A 23,151-nucleotide genomic window follows, 5' to 3' on the forward strand; every position below is an offset into this window, starting at 1 on the left:
GTTGCCCATGCTGCCAAAATAGCAGCGTCTTTCATGCATTTCCACCAATGACATGAATATTGTTATGTTGCCATCCTTGCATAAGCTGAGTGCCAGGGATATAATAAAATGTTCTTGAAAAATTGAGTTATTTTTACTTTTATTACGCCAGGATATTTTTTTTCATACCTACCTAACTTTTTAGGACAAAATTCAGGTAAAAAAAATGTGAGAGGCTTTTTTTTTTCTTTTTTTTTTTAATTGGCCTGCCTCACTTTTGAAATGAGTTTGAAATCCGTAAACCAAGAAATAAAAAAAGTGTCGCCTTATAGCTAAGTGATTTTGCTTTTCCGCCTTATCAATTTGTGAGATTGGTGTAGGTTCGTCTATACCATCAAGGTTTAGTCTGTCGTTTTGGGGATAGCTAGAAGGTCTATTTGCAATTTTAGAATCTGCGGAGAACAATGCAGATCTTATCATCATTCTGAAACAGTCATCGCCTTTATTTTTTACATTAATTATGGCTTTTTTCTTTTTGTAATACGAGGGTAAATCTATATAAGATCCACCTTTGAAAGGCATATAATTTGCTATATCTAAATATAAACTATCAATTTTATCCACACCCCAACCCGAACCTCTATTAGTCCACTGACCAGTATTCTAAAGTTTCTTGAATCCTCTGAATTGATGTATCTAATGATGTGCTTATAGTATCGGATTCGGTTATAACTTCTTGATTGCTCTGGAAATAAGGTTCAGTATATTCAGTGCTATCATCTCTGTTACTTTTACTCAATTACATTTTAACCGTCAGCTGGTATTTTATACTATTTAAATCATCTAACTCCTCGTTAATTTTGCTCGATACGATGGGCTTAACATCATTAACTCTGTCAACACCGCAGGCCGGTATACCGGCCAAGAAGCATTGAGTCCCCAGACATCGTAGGCCGGTATACCGGCCAAGCCGTAGTCACGTCAAAATAGTATATATTTTTTGGGACCTACCTGTAATATCATTCATTTATTAAAGCTATCACATTTCACAATGTCTGAAATATGAATGCCATTTCACTTCATCATTTTTCATCGATAAATTAAAAAATTATTCACTATTTACCGCGATGTTATTGAAAATAAAATTAGCGGACACAATTTTCAACAATGAGTCCACATCGAACATGTCAAAGAGCAAAATAAGGATGTTTTAAACAAATCTTTAAATATTTTATACAAAGTAATAAATAAAATCAACAAAAATATATCTAAAAGTAATCAATCTTCCATCTATGTTATTATTTCCATATTTTTGTGCGATCGCGTGGAATGTAAGTAAAATTACATCTCGGCTTTTGTCGCCTTGAATTCTCGGCTCAGACACGATGTTTAATGCAAAAATATATGCATGAAAAATCTTTGTCACAGCTCGTAACCTAGCACGATACATTCACGAAGTTCCATATTTTTAATATATATCGTGATTTCCTGCTTAAAACGTTCAGAATAACACGATTTAACAAAAATCTTTCGTCAACTTCTGAAAATTATCAAACACAAACTTGGTATCACAGCTGTAATTTGATTGGCTGCCTTGGGTCACGTGCTCAAATTTGACCAATCACGAACCTTGTAGCAGATTTCAACAAGAAAGCGTCATTAGAAACCAATTTTAATCCAATGAAATCGCTTGTTATAACTACAGGGCAAAAAAACAGACGAACGTGTTATTCATTCGAAAACTGGGGTATTTCTTCATATTACTGAGCGGACAGCCGCTGTTATGGGGAAATGGGTGATGACAGATACTATTTATAATTCTTTTTAAAATGATTTTCCAATTACGTAAACAATGAAAATAAAACAGAAATAGGTAAGTGGATTTTATGAAATCTTAAATTTGCCGAAAATCGTCAAGTTTTCGCTTCCTTGGTCCTTAATCTGGATGTTAACAACGTGTTAGCTTACATTTTTTATTTACAACGAAATTAACTTACGTTGTAAAAGCATTATTTTAAACAATGTGAAAAACATAACTTTCATATTTATAAACCATAGGATCAGACCTTTCAAATGGTGTATAACATGTAGTAGCAAATCTATTTTACAAGCAGATATTTTCTTTGACAAATGTTGGCTTCATCTATCACACAAGAGTCTCTGGGAACTCAGTGTCCCAGCAGTAAACATTTCTGGTTGACTGGTGTTGAAAGAGTTACCATCCATGTTGGTATTAATATCCATCTTCCAACCTCTTAGATAGCTGTAGGTACAAGTTTTAACTCATTATTATCAACAACAGTGGGTTTATCAACATCGCCAACTGATTTATTATTATCTAGTAAAGCGATCAATTCAGCTTTTCTCATTCGAGAATAACCATGTAGACCATGTTGTTTTGCCAAAGCCTTCAAGTCTCTGACAAAAACCATTGTGATTTAATGGTATATACAAAATGAGCCAAATGTCTAAATGGTTATATTTCCATATCTAAATACGTATTCTCCCCAAACTATTCCCCTCGTTAATGTAATTTCTTTTCCTAGCGTAAATAATCTGCTTCCTAACCCTATCAGCGCCGACACATACAGAACATAAGTTTTATATCCTTGCCTGATGTAATAAGAATGGGTACCACAGTAAACACCCACACACCGTCGGTTACATTGAATTGGTTTCCCCATGAGTGTATATATGCACAGATTCATGGTTATACACCTGTCATATCATTTGTCTAAAAGGCAAATCACATCTCCACTGGTGAGTCATAGTTGTCATCGCTATTTATAGATTAGCTGAAAATAGGCAACAGTCAGCGCTATTTATAGCTGAGTAGTCAGTTGTCAGGGTTATTATTAATGGTTGATACGCAATAGAACATAGCTAAAAATAGCCACGGTGGACAATCCCAAAACTATAAACGCTATCTCGCGGTCTTTCTGAGCCTCTGACGGTGTATAAAACTGAGAGATTGTTGGTCTCGGTATTGTATCAAGTTTCTTTCCATAAACAAGGAAGTATTCGTGCATGGCAGATTCAACATCCTTAAACATTTGAATTGAATGCCCCTCTTTACGCAGTTCATCATTAATAAAATCTAATCTCTCCATTCTGCGCCTGGCCCATTGTGACTGGGCTGTTTCGAGCTGTTCTAATGCTTTATTATGTCTTACGCTCCTCTCCTCTCATACTAGAAAATAACCATTAAAATCTAGCTTGGGTGGTGTGGCTTTAGTAATCATTTTAGCCATACGGGCATAGCCAATGGCCAAGCCGCTGACCACCGCTGAATGATACGTTGCATTTACCAACATTTTACCGTCTGTAACTGGAGTAGTCATGCTTTTATAACACTATGTGAGGGTTTAACTCTAATTGAACTCGTTGTTGTGATCGTGCAATCGATGGTGATGTTTTCTCTTCTCCGGTCTTATAAAACAACCATACCACCGCTATAGCAACAACCCCCAGTGTATAGGGAGCCCAAGTTCTAATCGGACGACTATGTTAAATATTGTGTATTAGTTTTGCCTTCCTCGCTAGCGCACCCTTCCTACCAGCTGCGACTTTTCGAGGATTCTTAGTCACTCTGGCTTGTTGTGCAATCGCTGGTATTTCCTCATTCATTTGTGGTGTTTCCTTGTTCACATGTTGTGATTGTGTTTCCACAATCTGTTGTGCAGTCGGGGTTTGTACTTCCTCGTTCACTTGTGGTGTCACTTGAGTCTCCATTATTAGTAAGTGGGCACATATGTTTAAATTGACAATACCTAGCCGTTATTAAAGCGGTGGTCACTGGCGCTAAGAACATTCCGTATCTATGATAAAACTCACAGCTTACTGCACTTATAGCGTGTTCGATGAATGGGTCTTTCTCGAGAGATTCACATAAATACGGGCGATGTTCTGCCGGGATAGGAAGAAACGTACTAGTTACGACTGTGTATAGTTGTAACATAACCGAACCTATTGTTTTAGTCATGGTAGCTCCCAGTCTAGACTCGTAACGAGCGTACAAGTTTTTAATTTCTTCATCGGTCATGTTATCAATTTTTTCAGTGGTATAATTTTCCCCAAAATATTGGGAACATTTTCTACCGGCTACCAAAGCCACGAATCTTTCTCTATGTTTATCTGTATGTTGATCTACATGTTGATCCGCATTCCATAATGTAATACCTTAGAAGGAGATATTTAAGCTTAACATAATAAAATATGACATATCCAATACAGCCCGAAATAATTATCTGTTGCGAAAGAATGAGGATTTCGAACCACATTATTACATAATAACCGCTAATGTTCAATTTATCGTATTTTTGCTATATTTTTGCTACATTTGCTATTTTTGCTACATTTTTGCTATATTTGCTTAGCAGTTCCTATATTTTGCTAAGCAATTGCATAAGCAGCTGGTTGATCGGTTTTTAATACGAGTTTACCATGCTTCGTTTCCGCTAACAGTTTTCTGACTTTATCTCACTCGAGCTTGGTAGAAATAACATCATTTTCATGCAGACATTCCTCAAATGAATCTCGGTCTTTGCAATGAAACAGGGGCTACCCATTTGGTCTGCTCTCTGAGATCTTTCAGGACAGTGTTGCATTTTTTAGTAAGTACCCAAACGCTATGCTGAGTGTGTCGACCGGAGAATGCTTAATATGAGAGCATATCTTTCTTTTTGGTAAGTTCTTTACTCTCACTGCAGTCGTCTATTGTGAAAAGGGTTGATTCTACATTGATGACGATCAATTGGGATTGTTGGATGTTGTTTTACAAATAGGAACGCTATGGTTTCATAGGGATAGAGAAAATAAAATAAAACTGAGATCAGATCTAGAAATCTGAGAGTTTACTTGGATATTTGTTTTATAAAGGACCCTCAGGCTTCACACTTAAGGTGATGACACTACTGATGATGTGGAACCCATTGACGACATGCATTCCGGATATCTGTCTCTGGGGTATTAACTTCAGATATATGGGATGACTTAACGTACGAACAGACATGGTATCATACATTCACTACTGAATTGCCCAAGATCTCTAACTATCAGATTCTGCTTAGAGATACTTGTCTTCAGGCGAATCATACATCCTCTGATGAGAATATGAGGGCTATACTGAATTTTACTTATCGCATACATGACGACACTTTCGAAGACATGTTAGAAGGGGTTACTTTGATCAGAAATATTATTCTTCAAGGTCAAATTGTTGGTTCTCAAGACTCACTCCAAGAGAGCTTTACTACCTTTTACTGGTGAATTCTCACATAATTTATTTGGTACCGCCGTGATAGTGATGTGAACATAATACGACAACATATCAATATCTTATCAAATAGAATGAGAGCTGAAGAAGCAGCTTCTAACGTGTCACAAGATTATATGGGAACGTACAATATCCCATAGTTGTTTATGAATTGTGTAGACCTTCTGCACCACTACCTTGCACCACAGCTACTCAAACAGCTGCTGTTGGGGATGTAAAATTAATTTATCCGTCAGTTCCGCTGAGACCAGAGAGCATTGAAATGTCACAGTTTTAGAAATCTAAGTGATCTCAGACATACTAGTGTCCTCTTGTATTAATGTTGATGTTATACTGTATTCAAGATGTTACTTTTACTACATGTTTAATGCTTTTGTGCTTACCTATATGCATTTATTTATAATATATATGAATGAGTACACCTACCATATGAGAAAAACATATGTTAAATTTCATGGGAGAAAATCTATCCGTTATATGTTAACAGGATGTTGTATATGGTGCATTGTATTGCACCTCAGGAGTTGATAGATTGCATGTGCGATCACTGCCCAATCAGACATTTGACAATATTCTATGTAGGTGCATGTCCATTGACCTTACGATAAGTTGATGTTGTTTTGATGTTGAAAAAAACAACTATTGTGATTGTTTAGTCAGGTGAGATGTTGTTTGTTTACTGTGTATAGATGCTGAAGCTAAATTTCAACATTTACTTGAGAAATTATAAGAACAAACTGTTGTAATGTTAAGTTAAAGAGGACTTCATGGAGTGTAATGCATGAATTTAAAGTAATTTCCTATTTGATTTACAAATGACTGAATTTTGGACCATTAACTCTTTTGGACATCAGAGTCAAAGTTTTCACTGTCATACATGTAGGAATGAGCAACTTCATTCTATAAGATGATGGAGAGAATCATTTCTAAATAAACTTCCACATGTAATAGGACATTTTTGATCATTTGATATGGAGAACTTTTCCCATTGGATCGAGACCATAAGAGTCAGAGTAAGTTGAATATGTTCTAGAACATACGGACATGGAACATGTTGATGATACAGAATAGTAAGACTATATATTGGATACGTAGAACTCTGAAACTGATCATCAGTTGGTTATTGGTGTTGTGATACTATTGTGATTTTTGCCTGAAGGAAAATGCTCATATGTCTTTAAATATAAGATCAAAATGTTAAGAAAATGTTTTTATTACCAATCTGCATCTACTGAAAAAGTGTAAATTTTACAAAGAAGAATTGTTTAATAATGCCTTTATAAGTCTTGGCATGTTATTATTCTCAGATAGGTACAACCCAAGACAGATCCTATCTGAGACATTACCTTGTAAAAATTTCATTGTATTGATTCTTCTGGTCCTCAGATACATACACACACAAGTTGTTACATATTGATATTGTACTATTGTATTTACATCTTATATTTTATCATCATTGGTCAATCGCATGGGACATGCTCTACAACGGGAAGGGCATGTATAACCAGGGTTTGGAAAAAGGTTTTTTTAATATTTACTTAAAATATAGTTTACTAAATTAAGCTTTTGGGTAAAAATATGGATGCATATGAGAGAAGTGACCATACAGGGTCAGGGCATAACCCCCAGGGCAAATGATTATGGATTTTGCTTTTATTAGTCATTAGTGTGAGATTAGTAGAATATGGTCTTGCAATAGAAACGTCAGAAGAGAGATAGATGGATGGAACAAAATTGTTAGATTAGTGGTGATCAAATATTTATGAATACTACTGCTTGACTGGTATGTCTAAATAACAGGATTAAGTATCTTTTCGGCGCCTTCCAGTCTGGCAGAAGTAGTTGAGGGTATTTGATTATATGAGTATGTCCAAGTTGACCAATGACTTAAAGAGGTAATCAAATTGGTTAGACCGAAGGGCTTTATGGTAAAACTAATTACTATGGAAATTGGGGAATGACCATTATGACTCATTTCTCATGATGTCAATTGTGATTTTGGAGGGAGGAGCTAAAATTATCATCGATAGTATTTTGTTAGTTGTCCGAGAGTGGTGCGGGGAGTCAGGAGCATACGGCTGAACAGAACAGTTCTCTGTAGTTTTTGGGATCCCGGGTCAGAAAAGAAGTAGAGTAATACGACAACAGAAAAACCATCAGGCCTTTCAAAGCTGAGGACCATGTGTGCATATTTATGATTAATTCTATCATGAATAAAAAGGACTGGAGCAAACCATCTGACTTGTGATTTTGAGAGAGCTACATCATCCCTAGAACCATGGAGTAGTTGATAAGCACAAGTGACCATAGGTAGAAGGGTAAAGTACCCGGAACCTAAGGTTACATATTACCCAATCTCTTGATAGGTATGTTTTATTAACGCTTATAGTCGGGCACAGAATAATAATATGGTCAAAAACATTCCGATAATGACTTTGTAAAATATCTAGAATAAAAGCTGTTTTTCCGCAACCAGTTTGCCTGCAGATGATAGCGCAGTGCGGTTCTTTAGGTAAAAGATTATTAATAGATTACTTGCACGAATCTTCCATTCTGTATATTAAGTTGTGCATCCATAATCATGTACAAATATATGTTTAATTTACCAGCCACTTCCTGGTGCTTCGTTATCTGTATAGTAACACCCTCACTGGCATTTTCTATTATCTGCCCACTGCCGTGTAGATGGTCGTCGTCTGTGGTTCGCATGTCGAGCCATAGCGCATACTTCGTGGTAAGGAATTCAGCCATCAATACATCCCCGAGAGACAGATCTAACTTAACTTCTGGGCTTCGTTTTATAGAAGGGATTATTTTAATCTCATCCCACTGTTGATATGCTCGCATGCCTTGACTATATAGTTGATAAGGCACGCCCTCAATAGTCAATTTTACTTTTGTAATCTTGGGATTGTAGAACTTCTCGGTATATCTTGCAAATTTTTCAGAGGGGTCCTTGACAACATTAAAATACCCTTTAACGATCTCGCTGGGACGTTTAGATTGATATTCCACGTCATATCTCTTTTTTTCCTGGTGATCTTTCGGTGTCGAAGCACGCGATCGTACAAAATGCCTAAACTTCCGGTATACTGGTTACGAATTTGTCTGGCTAATTCACGATCTGTTATCATATCATACTTCAGTGAGATATTGTCAGTAGAATAGCTAGTACCATCTTCAGCAGCTTTGATTACTCTGCCGTAGTCATTAAAAGTGAGTTTGTATTCTAACCTATCGCCTAGGGATGCTTGATAGAAGGGCATGTGACTATCTAGTAATTCAAAGTCAAGCGGAATATAGAATCGGTTACCTAATTCATCAGCAACAGCAACATCTCCTACGACGGTATTATCACCACTATCAGCACCCACACGCAGTCTCAATGCATTCCGATTACAAATACCTTGGTACTGTAAGTTTTCCCGTTCTTTAGCCGTTCTCCAGAGATCCATGTAACAGAAATATACATTGCTGTCGTCAATACTCAACACTTCATTACCACTAATTTTAATCGCGATTTTCTTAACGATAGCACGACCTATGTTCTGAAGGAGCTCTCTGCTAGCGTCAGTAGAATTCGAACTAATTGTAAATGATAGTCGGGGAGTTCCCGGAACTAACACATCGTGTGCAACAAGATTAGGAAAGCGAACCAGAAGTGTTTGATTCTGATCAATGGTACTCAGATTATTAGTTATAGTTACAGACTGACGAATTGCTTTGACCCCTAATGGATCCCAAAGTCTACGTTGTGGGTTTAACTTGCATCCGTATTGCGAAGACATTGTTTATATTGAAATTATGTAACCTTATGTTTAATATAAATATGGATGATTTTAATCTAGATAACTTTGTTATACGAGTACAATCAAAGACAGTACTGACGCAACCAGCTTTATGAATCTTAACGATGAACATTTGCAATCAACCGTTAATGATTATAACGATGCCTTAAAAGAAAGCCCAATAGGTCGTGACTATTCAAAGTTTACGATAGATAGTAAAGGAATATTGCGACTGTGTGGCTCTCCGGATATTGATCTTATGAATTCTCGTACTCATAAGACCCTAGCCTTGTCTACGATAGCCAGTAAACATGGCATCAACACTGTTCGTAATGAACTAGGTTTTGTGGACTACTCACGAGAAAAACTTTTTACGAAGACTACTAAGGCTCTTCAGACTGTGCGTGCTGAACTCGGTGCCATAGATAAAGATAATTTGGAAGAAAGCTCGAAGCCGGCCTCGGACAAACTCGGAGAAATCTTGGATACCTACTCTGATAATTCCACGTTACAGGTACATGTATCACCATACTCGGAGTTCAGTATTAGGGAATTACGAGGTCTTTGACTCTCGTGTTAACCGGTGGTGGTGGTAGAAGAGGTGGCACACTAGTGATAAAATGGTGTAAAAAAGTGGATAAAAAAGCATTTAAAAGCATTAGGAGAAGCACTGGGAAAGCTCGCTGGGAAAGCCGCGTCTGCACTTCCAGGTATAATAGGGAGTATTGTTTCCTGGCTCTTGAATTCATTAGCTAAGACCGCCACTTGGCTTAGTCAAAACTTGTGGGCACTGATTGTAGCAATTGCCGGGCTGTTGTACTTATCCGTTAAAGATTATTTATCCAAATCAGTTCATTAAGAACTATTTAACCAAATCATGAATAAACCAGCCATGACTCCACCTACTATAAGCGCTGTTTTTTCATCGATATGTGATTGATTTTTAGTGGCGATATGTGGCGGTACTTGTGACTGAGCATCAGTAGATGGCTGTTGTGATGACTGTGGCTTGACTATTCCCGTTTCACCTGTGTTTGTTTGCGTTATTAATTCGGTATTAATATCTGAATTTATACCTGTTTTTTGTTGATCGGAAGCAATAACAATTTTATTATTATAACCGATCATTTGACTGATCTTAAGTTCCATATTACTCAGGGACATGTATAGTCCCGGCGCATAAACGTAGTCTACTTTGGATTGAGCGTACTGTAATACATCTTGATAACGCTTTATAGAAGATTGTATGTCAACTGGTGAATTAATAGCATAATCTACGTTTGCGACAAACTGTTTTTGTGCATCGAGCGCCGTCCCAGAACCAATTATTCCCGTTCGTGTTTGTGATTGTGCACCAAGAATTGCCCATACATAAGTTCTTATTGATTCATTAACTCTTACAACTCCTGGGTTAGTAAAATTATTTTCTGTTTTATCATTAAGAAATTCATTCCAAGCGTTTGCGGTATCGTTCAGTTGTACAAATTTTGTTACAGTATAAATTAAACCATGCTTAAAACTCATAATATCACTTCTCCAATTGTTATTCGAAAGTCCCCACTCTTTATACCAATGATGGGTTTTTAGAAAAAAATCATACATTCTTATGTAAAGTTTGCTCGTATGCAACAACTTAAACGCATTAAATGGACCTTTGTTAACTTCTTTAAATAAATCATCGCTTTCTTCTTTGACGGTTATTTTCCCTGTGTAAGGAACGCCTAAATCATGGTTAGTTCCTTTAATACGCCAATCTTTACTGGATCAATATAAATGATGCGAAAAGAAATAATTGGTTAAGAATGGGTGAAAAAATAAATAATATTAAACCTGATGGGTATTACAGCGTATGCTCACTCAATGATGAAATTTTTAAGCCTAGGGGAGCTAGTCTCACACAAATGAGTCAAATGGGATGCTGAAATTAAGAGCTGGAGAAAATGGTATATTTCTTGGATGGGGCATAGCAGATACAATTGGATTTGAAGCCGAACTAGTAAAAAGATTAATATCAATCAACACAACATTGCATGGAATTAAATTACCCGATTTAGTTCCCTATAAAGAGTTGTGAATCCATCTTGATCAAATAAGTACGACGGATAATATTCAACTCAAAAGTCCTTCAACTCTGCTGAGAGCTATTCCAGTCAAAGATGAGTAATACAATAGCAGTAGAACGGAATCTTTCTCAACATTACAATATAAAGAATTAAAGCGGGGTATCATTTCAGACCTCAAAATTTCTGTATTAGATTTAAAACATCAACCTGTACATATAGGATACTTGAGTGTAACACTCCATATTATAAATAATGGTTGATTCATCAGGCCCTGGAACGCATAACCTTAGACAATGTAATACAATTGCGCTTTCCGATCTCGGAGACACAGAAGGATTTGGTAAACCCGTTGTCGATGGCAAGTTATACGCTTTACACTTACAAGATAATGTATACAAGCGGAAAGAAGTTACATTCACAGGTAATCTAGGAGATTTAAGCGATGTCGACGTTAGTAGACTCAATAAAAACACTTCATACAATCTTAGTCGCAACAATGATAATAAATGGACTATGATCGAAGAAAAAATCGAGTGGCTACTGAATATCGTCATTACCCCACCGTATGTGATGTTGGGTAAGGCACATAATTTAACAAAGATAATAAATATTGGGATTGTACTCGGGGCTTATATCCCATCAAAACGAAAAAGTGTTTTTGTCACCCACCTGCCAGAAAACCCAGGTCATATGTTATTTAGTCGTCCAGCAGTAAAAAATGTTAGTTTAGATTTGGTTACTAGAATTCAATGATATAAAATGGAACTTGAGTGCAATACATATTCCTTCTACGCTTATTATTGAAGTGTTGTTTGTCGATGCATTAGAAGAAGCCTTCGAGATATTACCAGGTCTATCAATTAGATTGGCTCAAGCAACACAAGATATTTATGCCGTATAATATACATTTAATAAGGTTGATGTATACTCTCAAAACATTGAAGCAAGACCAATTAAAGACTATTATATGATATAAAAATATATATACTATCATCTATGGGTTATATCCGCTGCTCGATGAAGCATCTGAAATGATGGATACTGTTGATGGATTTCGATTACATCAAATAAGTGACATAAAACATCGAATAGAGAAGGAGAGGAAGTTGAGACTTGGATTGTATAAAAAGTATTGCATAGCTGTGAATGCTCTCGACGGAGTTGACACTGCACTTGTAACAGCTGGCATGGGACTCGGTGTAGCCGGTGTTGGTTTATTAGGGCTCCAAGCCGAAAGGCTGTAGAGCCCTATTGTAATCGTTCGATTTATTATTATTATTATTTATTATTATTTATTATTCCGCCGATTTTTGTACCTGCCCTAGCAAAATAACCACTAGCTCGATTTTGTTCAACATGTGTGTGTGTTTGTAGACCGTTGGGTACTAGTGCCCGCCAGAAAGCCAAGGCCGTAGGCCCAAAGGCCAAGGGCAGATAACTGAAAAACAAGTATTTTTTTACGATATATTTTGCCCTGTTGCTCAACAACCGTTTGTCTGTTTACTTTCAAACCTTGCATGTATCTACTGCTTCAGTTGCTTGATAATTTTTGTTCTTTGACTTTGGTCATTGGTCACGTGGTTTGGCAGCCATATTGGATTCAAGGTTTTCACAGGGTTTTTTGGGCACCTGTCTTCAAACACTATCTTCTCTGAATCCACTTCAAGAAATGATTTCAAACTTTCTGAGAATTGTCTCCATACAGAACACAACAAATTAGCATAGCCGTTTTTCGATTTCTTTTTTAGTTGCAGCCATATTGGATTTTGATTTTGATAATTTTTTTCAACCAAGTACAAATACTGAAGGAAGCGCCTCATAAATCTACTATAAACCCCCATTCACTGGCTTTGCAGATACCCTGGTGTTCTCCACAGCCTTGTTCAATATTATGTGTACTACCCTTGACGACCAGAGTTAGAATTGGCCTTTTTCAACCGATGCTTGAATGCTTGATGGTCGAAGTCAAACATGGGTTAAGAACACACTGGGACACATGTGGTGATGTCTCACAAGCGGTTCATTACATTTGACGGCGTTGGTACAACCAAACCATTTGGGGATTCGAACATGGTCGAAGTCAAACATGGGTGAAGAACACCCTGAGACACGTGTGGTGATGTCTCACAAGCGGTTTATTACATTTGATGGCGTTGGTACAAGCAAACCCTTTGCGGATTCGAACAAGGTCGAAGTCAAACATGGGTTAAGAACACACTGGGACACGTTTGGTGATGTCTCACATGCGGTTCATTACATTTGATGGCGTTGGTACAAGCAAACCATTTGCGGATTCGAACATGGTCGAAGTCAAACATGGGTTAAAAACACACTGGGGCACGTGTGGTGATGTCTCACAAACGGTTCATTACATTTGATGGGGTTGGTACAAGCAAACCATATGCGGATTCGAACATGGTCGAAGTCAAAGATGGGTGAAGAACACCCTGAGACACGTGTGGTGATGTCTCACAAGCGGTTTATTACATTTGATGGCGTTGGTACAAGCAAACCCTTTGCGGATTCGAACATGGTCGAAGTCAAACATGGGTTAAGAACACACTGGGACACATGTGGTGATGTCTTGCAAGTGGTTCCTTACATTTGATGGCGTTGGTACAAACAAACCATTTGAGGATTCGAACATGGTCGAAGTTGGAAATTAGTTAAAACATCCTGGGCGACCCAGGTCAATTTAGTAGTGGTGATGTCTCACAAGAGGTTCTTGACATTTGACGGCGTTGGTACAGGTAAACCCTTTGAGGATTCGAATATATGAACGAGGTGGGAAACAGGTTTAGCACTTTATCTCAGCAATGCGACAGGAACCCGGGGCCCCGACGAACGCAGAACGCTAATCCGTTTGACTGGAGCCCAACTGACAAAGAAGTTTGTACCAGAGCTAGAAAAATAACCACTGGCTCGATACGGCCGTATTGAATTTTGATTTTGATAATTTTTTTCAACGAAATTTTGCTTTAAATATCATATCTTGTAAGGTTCTCCACAGAAACTATTGCAAGTTTACATGAAGTTAGTGTGCCATATGCATCTCATTTATTGTTATTGGTTGTATGCTAAAAGTAACACCGCTTGGTGGTAATATTTGATTTATATTTGGGTCACCCCTGGAACACGCCAATTTCGTAGCGGCGATTTCCGGTGACTATCTTTTGACAGAGTTGGCACAAGCAAACCTTTTATGGATTCGAACATGTTCAAGGTCGGAAATGGTTTTAGAACAGACCTGGACACCCTGACACACGCCATTTTCCATGTGACAATACCCTGCAAGTGGTGCCTACATTTGACGGATTTGGTTCAAGGAAACCCTTTGAGGATTCGAACATGGACGTTTGGGCACAGTGTTACTTGGAGCCCGCCATTGCTGCTTGCAGCTTTAATTATTATTTATTAGGGCTCCCTGCCATCCTGGCAAGAGCCCTATTGTAATTGTTAGATTTATTATTATTATTATTATTTATTATTTATTATTATTATTATTATTATTATTATTATTCCAGCGTTTTTTGTACCAATCGTAGCTCAAAAACTACTGCTCAGAATCTCTTGAAAATTTCCACAAAGATAGCTTAGCTACTGAAGTGATGCCCACAAAAATCTCAAGACTCTAGACTAAAAGACTAAGAGCAGACAACTCAAAACAACTTTTAAAATTGCAATTTCAACAGCTAATATCTCCACCATGAAAGCTCCAAAGACTTCCAAAATTCTTGAACAGGTGCGGAATCAGATGGCCAACAAATTCTCTACACATCCAATGTAGCGAAATTGCATCATTTGGCCTCCAGATCGGATTAAGTGTTTTGGCACTGTTTTTTACCAGATTTCTCAGTACTTGACTCCCAAAATCTCCTCAGCTCAAACTACCAGCTCAAAAGCTTCCAAACTCTCCATACTTTGGCTCCAAGTACCATACTAACAACTTCAAAGAAAATATATACGTATGTCATATGTTGACCTGATAGCTCTTGTTTTGGTGATGCCAGAGCACCAAACCGTTTGTCTGTAGCTCAATGGACAACGGAGCTACAGCTTTTTGAAAATGGCACTCCTTGGCCCCAGTCCATAAACTTGCCATATAGCACAACTCTAGACACCTGTTACTCGGGAACTACTGGTCTGATTTCGGCTAAATTTCGTGTGAATTGTTGGGATTGGCTGTTACCATGCCTAATTGCAGTCACGCAGCATATAATAGAGAAATGATACATAATCCATGTATAACAACATCTTTCAACATCTTGCTCCTAACCAGATCATTCTATAACTGGCAAACTAGGCAATCTTTAGTATTTACATGTGCAATTCGATATTGAAATGCAGTCACAAATCACAAATCCTACATACATCAAACTCTTATTTCACATGTTTTGAAAATGTCATTTAGTGGGGGGTGACAAAGGTGCTTTACGAACTCTTCAAACATTTTTTAAAGTAAAAGACACTGAAAGAAGCAGCAGTAAAATGACAAATAAGTCCCGTTCACTGCACTTCAATCGCCAGCAATACTGTGTCCTCTTTACGCTATACGCTACATTATTGTTGATAGACCAGTGGTATGGGTTTTTTATATAACAAACTAGTATGTGAGCTTTGTGTATAGTTTTCGGCTATGGGCTACAGAAATCAGTTATCAGGGTCAATGAGATACAGTGTTTATACAGCTGATGGACAACGCCATCAGAAACGGACTATAAAAATACATTAACGTTTGCGCTCGTATGTTCAACGGTTCTGCATAGAAAACAGTGTAGCTTGGTGTAATAATCGACCTCGTATGTTTTGATATGTCAAAGCTCATATCTGCATCAATTGGCGCAAATTCACAATACACATTGTCAACAGAGTTAAGCAAAGAACAGCGCATACATGGTTATTGGCCTCACAGCGTGTCAGCGTACCTCAGTCCCATGCGGCTGGGTCGGTCGGTCGGGTGCATATTGGAACGTGATCCACGTGCACGGTAATGGTATGGCGAGACAGCTATAGCGGGGTCGTCCGAGAGCCGCGTGTGGGGTGCTTCAGTCAAAACATGACCTACATCCCGCCCGAAGTGTTACCTCCTTCATAAATTCTGTTCAGACTGTGGGATTTACGGTAGGTTTGTGATTGAAAGTTTGATATCGCTGAACTCTCCGATTAATGTACTATCTTTTAAACGTACTTGTCATAATTTTCTTACTACAACAGACAGGTTCACTTCATGTTTCGACGGTAGCGATTTCTATAGTCTGTTTCTGTATGGATTTTCTTCACGCTATATGTTGTACTCTCTGCCAGCGGGAAGCACGCAGTTTCGCGCACATGCACGTATGGACGATACATCCAGATGTGTGTAAAACACATAACAGAACCAGACACCTTGTACAACATGATGTATGGAGAGCATTAATGTTTTCAGATGGATCTATATCAACATCTTATTTTCTGTTCGTTAGTGGTCCACGTGGAAGCTCATATCTGCATTGGCGCGAATTCACAATACACACTGTCAATAGAGTTAAGCAAACACAGAATTGCGGAATGCATGTTTATTGACCGCACAGCGCGTTAGCTTGACCGAGGATGGGTCAGTCGAGTGCATATTGGAGCGTGAGCCACGGTAGCGTTTTGCGAGACGCGCTAATTAAGCTCCCGGTAGATTGTGTTAAACGCACAAACACTTATTCTTTCGGCCGGCACTGATAATAGGTAAAATAGAAGATAGGAGAGCAGTATAATACTCGGCTACAGATCTTGATACTGTTGTAGTGGCGGGTAATGAAGGCTCCAGTTGCCAACGGGACGAATAGAGTTACCACCCTTAATAATGCCAAACTGGACCTGTGCCAAAATGGACTGTTTTTCTCAGTCAAAACGGACAAGTTACATGTTACATAGTTAATAAAGGCTCTATTATAATGTTACACAGTAATGCACATATCCTTCCTGATACCAGTAGTGACTTGTAAGTCAACAGGAAAAATGCCCTGTTTTAGAAGGTCCACACTTTTGAAGCTTCATGGGGCGCCAATTATGAATGACCATGACCTTGAATCATTGGTATCAAAGTAACACCACATGGTTTCTTGGAACGGATTTCCGCACTATCAAATTACCTTTTTATAATGCGAACCTGTTCATTATTGAAAATTCCATTTTGTTTCTGAGACATCCCTGATATAATGCCAACTTAAGGAAGTATTATTTACCAATATCATTATCGTTTAGAAACCAGTCCCTTTCTTTACTTACTTAAGTGTTATGATCTCTATTGCATTTACAGCTAATTTTCTTTGAAACTTTGATAACAAAAGCTTGGAAGACTGGGGTTTTCTTTGCTGATTGCTTGAATTGCTTCAACAAGAAGATGACAAGAGGTCACCGACATGTGTTGTTACTGTTAGATAATGTCCCAAGCCATCTCATCCCTTAGCACGTGTCAAATGTCAAGATCCATGTCCTGCCAATTACAATAACAAGTCACCAACACCCCTGCATGCTGGTATCTTCCATCCTGAACAGACCCAGAGCCAAAATGGGAATTTTTTTCTTGGTCAAAACGGACCGGTGAAATATCCTATTAATAATCCAGATCATATTATAGTCGTACACAGTATAGCACATATCCTTCCTCATATCTGAATGCACTTATTTAACAACAGTAGAAAATGTCTTAATGGTAAGAGATTAGGGTCATTAAACAATTACCACAAGGTATATATTATATCAGTGATGTCAAACCAACCAAATACTTTCATCAAATGTTTCTTTCCAATTACCAAGAAGAGTATATAGTCTGGTCTCCTAGTAAAATGAACAAAGAACTTAGTAAAAATGTTGAATATCACTTTGTTCAAAATAATGGTATGCGTATGAGTAAAAATAATAGAGAATATTGTCATAACAATTTAGTTTAGTCTCATCATTGTTTTTGTAATAATGGTATCATTGATTGACTCCAGGTAGTGGTGAGCTAGAGCCAATTTAACTTGATAATCATGACCATTGTTGAATTGCATCAGCGTTTTGACATAAAAAATTCCCCCTGTAGTGGTGGTATAGGTATATAAATCTGGCTCCAGTGGAGTTGCGGCAGAACCCCCATTACCTATACTACTAATTAAGTAAGCTGAGTACAGATGTTATTTGGATTAATTCCACACTTGTTAACGTACATATACGGACGCTGTGAGAAGCATCGATGAGACACAAGACTTGCAGTTAAGCTAAAACATTAACGGTATCAACTCAAAATTGGGTGCAGGAAGGTGCTTTTCTAGCAAATCGACTGATTGGTAATGTAAGTTGATTTCATATTTAAGTTATGATATGGTATCTTTGTATATTTAATATGTATGTTACACTCCCGGGAATAACAAATGGTCAGTCTATTGAACTGCTTCATACTATCGATAACTCGGATGGACAACTTGAAGTCGCTCTCTGTGCTGTAAACATATTACCCGCGGTGGACCAATATAAGTGCTGTGAGAGGTAATTATGAGATATTTATCACTGAAAACAGTGCTATTGACAAATATCTTAATATACCTGATGGGTTTTACAGCGTTTGCTCACTCAATGATGAATTTTTTAAGCCTTTGGGAGCTAGTCTCACACAAAGTGAGTCCGATGGGATACTGAGTTTAAGCGCTGGAGAAAAGGAAATACTTTTGGGATGGGGCTCAGCAGATACGCTTAGATTACCATCGATGACAATACATCCCAACAGAACATTGGGGGGATTTAAATTACCTAATTTAGTTCCGTACAAAGAGTTGTGCATCCATCTTGATCAGATCAGTACAACGGATAACATTCAACTGGAAAGTCCTTCAACTCTACTGAGAGCTATTCCAGTCAAAGATGAAAAATATAATAGAGGTAGAACGGAATCTTTCTCAACATTACAATATAAAAAATTAAAGCGGGGTATTATTTCAGACCTCAAAATTTCTGTATTAGATGTAAAACATCAACCTGTACATATAGGATACTTGAATGTAACACTCCATATTATAAATAATGGTTGATTCATCAGGCCCTGGAACACTCAGACAATGTAATACAATTGCGCTTTCCGATCTCGGAGACACAGAAGGATTCGGTAAACCCGGTACTGATGGTAAGTTATACGCTTTACACTTACAAGATAATGTATACAAGCGGAAAGAAGTTACATTCACAGGTAATCTAGGAGATTTAAGCGATGTCGACGTTAGTAGACTCAATAAAAACACTTCGCACAATCTTACTCGCAACGATGATAATAAATGGACTTTGATCGAAGAAAAAATCGAGTGGCTACTGAATATCGTCATTACCCCACCATATGATGACGGGTAAGGCACATAATTTAACTAAGATAATAAATAGTGGGGTCGTACTCGGGGCTTATATTCCATCAAAACGAAAAAGTGTGTTAGTCACCCACCTGCCAGAAACACAGGTTATATGTTATTTAGTCGTCCGGGAGTATAAAATGTTAGTTTAAATTTGGTTACTGAATTCAATGATATTAAAGATAACTTGAGTGAAGTACCTAATCTTTATACGCTTATTATTGAAGTCTTGTTTGGAGATGCACGAGAAGATGCCTTCGAAATATTACCAGGTCTATCAATTAAATGGCTAAAGAAACACCAACGTCAACGTTGCAGTATTATTCATATGGGAGTATCACACGTTGCAACCCTTGAGGGGGTCCAAATTATTAAAAGTGACAGCATTTCTCTTACTAAGATATTCATGCCGTATAATATACATTAAAAAGGTTGATGTATACTCTCAAAACATTGAAGCAAGACCAATTAAAGACTATTATATGATATAATGATATACACTATGGGTTTATATCCAGCCAGCGCTCGATGAAAAGATGGATACTGTTGATGGATTTCGATTACATCAAATAAGTGACATAAAACATCGAATAGAGAAGGAGAGGGAGTTGAGACTTGGATTGTATAAAAAGTATTGCAGAGCCGTGAATGCTCTCGACGGAGTTGACCTGCGCTTGTAACAGCTGGCATCGGACTCGGTGTAGCGGGTGTTGGTTTATTATCAACTATAATCGCCGCGCCTATCGTACTTGGCATGAAAATAACGGCTGGAGTCTCAGGACTGGCAGGAATAGCGATAAAATTCATTTCTCGTAGGTTGCAAAAGAAAGCATTAAAACATGATAATATTCGGATACTCGCCGAAGCAAAGTTGAACAGCACTGAGGATCATATTTCAACAGCAATGGCTATATATTATATCAGTGTTGTCAAACCAACCAAATACGGTCATCAATTGTTTCTTTCCAATTACCAAGAAGAGTATATAGTCTGGTCTCCTAGTAAAATGAACAAAGAACTTAGTAAAAATGTTGAATATTACTTTGTTCAAAATAATGGTATGCGTATGAGTAAAAATAATAGAGAATATTGTCATTACAATTTAGTTTAATCTCATGACGATCATAGAATTGCATCATCGTTTTGACATAAAAAATTCCCTCTGTAGTAGGTATATAAATCTGGCTCCAGTGGGGTTGCGGCAGAATCACCATTACCTATACTACTACTGTTGGTTCAAATGTATCATATAATTTAAGAAATTCAGACAATATTGTGATTCCATATACTAGAATAAAACTCTTAACGTGTTCTTTTATTCCATCAACTGTAAGGCTATGGAAAACTATTCCTGCAGCATTTTTGGCTAGGGACCAGCAGTCGTATTAACTTGGAGACGCATTAATTTCAAGATTTTCAGTACCTGGATTTTGGAGGCGTGTACAAGGGGGTCGTCTTATATGTGGGGTTGCTTTATACACAGCGATATATAGTACATTAAGTGCACTTGATAAGAAAAGGTAACAGCCATTGTGATAGCAAGCCATTATTCGTATCAAATTTATAATGTTATACATAAGCATACACATCCATTTGATTTGTAATTAAGTCGTTGAGATTAAGTATTTTCCTCTTTCACGATTTCCATAAGCTGTTAAATAAAAAAATTGACTGCAGTATTTGGGTCCTCAAACTGGAACAAACGTTTTTACGGAAGTTGTCAAATGAAAAATGTTCCAAGCATGCGCAGTTCATTATTTACAGTCGAATGAATAGGATTTGTAGGCCGCCATTTTTTCTACCGAACGCTGTATGCAGTTCAGTATATTTTCTTACACAGAGAACACAGAGGGGGTTCAAGGGTGGTATGACCCCCCTTGTCGAAATATTACAGTAAAAAACAGGGGGTAAAGGGGGGTGTAACTCCCCCTTTTTTTAAATAAATCGCACTATGGTAAGTTCATTCTGTTTATAGAACAATATATATGGTTAGGCGGACACCACAGCGGGGTTCAAGGCAGGTACAACCCCACCTTTATGACATTTTTAAAGTAATATACAGGGGGTTAAGGGGGACGGAACCCCTCTTTTCCAATGAATCAGTTCATTCCTGAACGCATGTGAATTTTCATAGGAAAATGATTATCAATAGATACTTACTCATTCAAACAAATTATTTGTGACGTTGATATCACCTTGACTGTCATATAAGTCTGTGGATCCATCTACTCTAGGCCTAATTCAACTTCTTTTTCTGCTTCTTTTTCAGTTTTTCTTAAACGATCATTTTGCTTCTAAGTTCTAATACATGTAATCACGGCTGATGAACATACAATGTAGTTCACTGAATAAAATGATCAACAGAACAACTGAAATATTTCTCTCTTGATACTGTATTGAACAAAATAATTATCATTCATCCCATACCTGTGCAAAGATGTCTTCACTACACTCCAAGTCGACTCTGTTTTATTTGTACAAGCCAGAGTTTATGAATTTACAAGTTATGAGCATAGTTGCTTTCGTAGCAACGAGTCCATATAACGAAAGTCACATGATCAGACACATGCTGTCTTACGTCATTTATGTCCCGCCCATAAACATCATGAAGTCGACACCACTATAATTTGGCTTCACTTTCTATCATAAAACTCTCAGCCCCAATAGGGGCGGAGGTTTAGACCATACTTTTCACATCCAGCTAATTTTTGGGGTCCTTTTTGCTAAAAAATGCCTTAGGATTTCGGCTTGCTAGCGAGTGTGTGCTTATATATAAGCGAAGCTGTCGAAGGCAGCAGTTTCCTTGCGGAAACCCCCAAAATGGGTACCCAAATACTGCAGATGACCAAAACAATTGTCACACAGTATTTTATTGGTGTACGCTTAAGGTGGCAATGTTTGCTTTTTTACACAGAACAAAATCTGGGACAACACTCAGCACCATCTGTATTTCCAAACAGTAGATATTTGAAATTAATTTTACACCATCGGACGGGAAATTTAATATTCTAACCTAAATCTCTGCATAAGTTTATAGTCAGCGGTCAGTCATAAGCGCACATTTCCAACAACCTGCTCATTTCAAATCTTATGAAAATGTCTGTCAGGAGAATAAGTCGGCATCCATGTAGGCTCATCCAAATTTATGTACGTCATCCAAATCTGTGTACGAGTAAGTCAAATAAAGTACGAATGGATCCAAATCTGTAACGAGTCGCTACGGGAAGTTTAGGTACGCTTCTGCCGTTTTCGGTTGGTACGAATCTCCGTGGTTCTGATCGTACGTCTGTACAAACCAACCTCGCATAATGAGTAAATAAATCAAGGTATCAAAACCGATATTAACATCCAAATATGGAGTAAGTAGATACTTTAGAAACGTTTATGCAATAATGAAATAAAGAAAATAATGCAAAATTTGCAACAGCACAGCATTGTGCATCGTCGATCGCTATTCGAACCCGAAGTTTTCTTACCTTGAATTATTTTGAGTAATTCCTTCGCTTGCTCCAGTGTAAATGTCTTAGGTCATGTCTCATTTAAGGGATCAATTTATATTCTAGCTCAGAGCATGTATTGCTCATGTCCCATAATGTTTACTGTTGCCACAGAAGTTGCTAACGAATTACAGGAAGTATTTCAACTGTAGTACCGCACTCGAATCCTTTGTAATATTTGGTTTGTGTTTTAAAAACACA

General features: G+C 37.6%; 1 protein-coding gene across 2 annotated transcripts in view; it reads right to left on the reverse strand.

The window, feature by feature from the left end:
* The window catches only part of LOC124124247 (dynein regulatory complex protein 9-like), a 108,491-nt gene extending 85,395 nt beyond the window's left edge, over positions 1-23,096 (reverse strand). Inside the window, exon 1 of one of the 2 annotated variants that reach the window (XM_046487375.2) lies at positions 22,930-23,096. The gene's annotated coding sequence lies outside the window, so the exon portion shown is untranslated. The remainder of the gene's footprint in view (positions 1-22,929) is intronic. The other variant, XM_046487377.2, reaches the window with a different exon arrangement.
* Between the last annotated feature and the right edge of the window lie 55 nt (positions 23,097-23,151).

This window comes from Haliotis rufescens, unplaced genomic scaffold (assembly GCF_023055435.1).
Source record: "Haliotis rufescens isolate VD_foot unplaced genomic scaffold, xgHalRufe1.0.p SCAF_9, whole genome shotgun sequence".
Taxonomy (NCBI): Eukaryota; Metazoa; Mollusca; class Gastropoda; order Lepetellida; family Haliotidae; genus Haliotis; species Haliotis rufescens.